We start from the raw sequence: 3,467 nt of genomic DNA, 5'->3' as shown, positions 1-3,467 counted from the left end.
CTTAAAATTTGAAGTACCAAAAAAAAAAAAAAAAAAAAAAAGATACAGAAGATGGAAAGATCTCTCATGTTCCAGTCAGAACCGATATCGTGAAAGTGGCTATACTACCAAAAAAATATTCTACAGATCAAATCAGTCTCCATTACATTCCCATCGCATTCTTCACAGAACTAGAGAAAAAGCACTCCTAACACACTTACGAAAGCAAAAGAGACCACGGCTATTCTGGCCAGGCAGTCCTAAGCAGGAGAGCCCTGGCCTCGAACTCTGGAGAAGCACAGTGGCATACAGCACTGATGAGCACAAAAGCAGACAGGTAGACCAACATAACATAAGACCCGGAGGTAAATCTATACAGCCATGGTCACCTAATTTTTAACAAAGGTGTCAAAAACACACACTGGACAACTTAGTTAAGAAACAGTGCTGACACACCTGGATACCCACCTGCAGAATAATGTAGTTAGACCCATATCTCCATCCTCCATAAAAATATGTTAAAGTGGACAAGATAGCTTAAATGTAAAATATGAAACGCTGAACATTCCAAGGGAAGACAGAGAACACACCTCATAATAAGAGTACAGGCAAGAGCTTTCTGAATAGGACATAGTAGCAAAGGAAATGACCCCCAAGAACTGACAGACGGACTTGATTGTAATTTCAAAAGCCTCTAAAAAAACGAAAACAAAACAAACAAAAGCTACTGATAGAGTGAAGAGACAACCTCACAAATGGGGGGAAAGTCTTTGCCAACTAGACTTCAGACAGGGAACTAATGTATAGAATATATAAAGAACTACCAAAATTAAACACGCAAAAAGCTGCCAGTCAATATATGGGCCAATGAAATGAACAGAGAGCTCTCAAAAGAAGCACCGATGGCCAGTGCATCACCCGGTAGGGGTAATGAGATGACTCAGTGGGCAAAGCTGCTCACCACGCAAGCCTGGCAACCTGAGCTCCATCCCTGGAATGAACTGACTCCACAGAGCCCTCCTCTGATCCTCACGCACGTGCTGTATTCACACACACATGCAAATTAATAACAATAACTAATGGATCCTTATTCATTAGGGAAATGCAAGCTAAAACTACTTTGAAATTCCACCTAACTCAGTCAGAATGACTATCATCAAGAAAGCCAATTATGGGATGGTGGTGAACACCTTTAAACCCAGCGTTCAGGAGGCAGAGGCAGGTGCTCTCTGAGGTGAGCCTGGTCTACAGGGCAAGTTGCTGGACAGTCAGGAGATACACAGAGAAGCCCTGTCTTGAAAAACTGAAAAGAAAAAGAAAGGAAGAGAGAGAGAGAGAGAGAGAGAGAGAGAGAGAGAGAGAGAGAGAGAGAGAGAGAACCAATTATGAGATGAGACTGGAAGTCTGTTGTGAAACTCTCCTAGAAATAACTGCATAAACAAGACAAAAACAATACCAATACTAATGGGCACATTGCTGTGGAAAGGAAGGATCTTATCCTGAGAGAAAGAACTACAAGCAACTAAGGACTGCTGGGAGAAGAATTAGCCTCTCAGAGAGGTAAGCCAGCGCACAGTGCTCAGCCCTAAAACCATATGCACATAAACAATAATAACAGACTCAACACATCATATATATGCGTGTATATATGCATACACATATGTAACAGTAATCAAAAGATGGGATGGATCCCTAGGTGAGGCAGTCTCTGGTTGGCCTTTCCTTCAGTCTCTGCTCCACTCTTTGTCCCTGCATTTCCTTTTGACAGGAGCTATTCTGGATTAATATTTTTGAGATGGGTGGGTTGCCCCGTTCCTTAACTAGAGGCTGTACCTATCCACTGGATATGGTCTCTACAGGTTCTTTCTCCCCTTTGTTGGGTATTTCGGCTAATGTCCCCCCTGTTGGGTCCTGGGAACCTCTTGGGTCCTTGGCATCTGGGACTTTCTAGTGGCTACCAGTGCACAAGGACCCCAGTGGAGGAGTTAGGGGAAGGACTGAAGGAGCTGAAGGGGTTTACAACCCCATAGGAAGAACAACAATATCAACCAACCAGACCCCCCCCCAGAGCTCCCAGGGACTAAACCATCAACCAAAGAGTACACATGGAAGGACCCATGGGTCCAGCTGCATATGTAGCAGAGAACTGCCTTATCTGGCGTCAATGGGAGGGGAGCCCCTTGGTCCTGTGGAAGGTCAATGACCCAGCATAGGGGAATGCTAAGGTGCTGAGGCAGGAGTGGGTGGGTGGGTGAGTACCCTCATAGAAGCAGAGGGGGCGGGGTAAGGGAGGAAATAGTTATCTCCTACCCTAAAATAATGAGAAGATCAGAAATGTCCAAAAGCTGTTGAGTACTCAAATGTCTTGAGAAAAGGAAAGGTGTCTCTGTTCTTCATGAGATGTAGTGAGAGTTTTGGTTTCTTAAAAAACCCAGATATCGGGGACTGGAGAGGTGGCTCAGCAGTTAAGAGCACTGACTGCTCTTCCGAAGGTCCTGAGTTCAATTCCCAGAAACCACATGGTGGCTCACAACCATCTGTAACAAGATCAGGCGCCCTCTTGGAGTGTCTAAAGACAGCTCCAGTGTACTTACATTAAATAAATATATAAATAAATAAATAAATAAATAAATAAATAAACCATCTTCCCAGCTGCTAAAAAAACAAAAACAAAACAAACAAAAAACAAGATATGTTACATGAATATCTTTTTGTTTTCATCCCAGGTGTGGGATAGGAGGCTGATTCACAGCAGGTGATTATGATTTGCTTCTCATGCACTGGCAGGAGCAGGATTTTGCCAGCTGCAGGCAGTCTAATTCTGGGGACTCTGGAGAGGGTCTAATGGCAGAGCTTCAAGCGGGCCTGTGGCAGCTGCTCCTGCTTCCTGTTGCTGTGTTTGTCGACTGCTGGTAAACAGACAAGAAGTCAGAGATATCCTGATGAGAAGACTGGGCTTGCCCCAAAGGAACTCAGTGTCCCTAACCAGCAGGAAGTTGTCTACTTTGTTGGCTGAAAGAGGTCTATACCCACTTTCCTCTCTAACCTTTCTTTCTTACCTAGTGTTGGGGGTTGGAAGGGGCAATAGAGGTATAAGGACCCAATAAAATAGTAAAAACAAATACCAAAAACCATCAACAAGGGGACATCTGGAAGCAAAGGGCACTTGGAATACAGTTGCCAAGCATATCTGTCCAGCCCGATGTAAGCCGAAGTCTCAAATCTGAGGTCTCAACCTCCTGGTTGAGCTCCTTGTCTCCTGCAGGAAGCCAGGAGGTAGTGTGGTAGCAGAAAGTCAGGAGGTGGTGTGGCAGCCCTTTAAACTTCCAGAAGCATGAAATTAAGCTGTGGCTTTCTAATGAGAGGTGTCGAGATCATAAGAAGTTAATTTTAAATGGCAACCGTTCATCTCTCCTAAAAGCTAGTGAGTTATAGTCATAACTCACATTTGTAGAGGATGTACCATATGCAGGCACTGTTGCTGATAC

The sequence above is a fragment of the Mus pahari genome, chromosome 3 (assembly GCF_900095145.1).
Source record: "Mus pahari chromosome 3, PAHARI_EIJ_v1.1, whole genome shotgun sequence".
Classification (NCBI taxonomy): Eukaryota; Metazoa; Chordata; class Mammalia; order Rodentia; family Muridae; genus Mus; species Mus pahari.
This window is presented reverse-complemented; position numbering follows the sequence as displayed.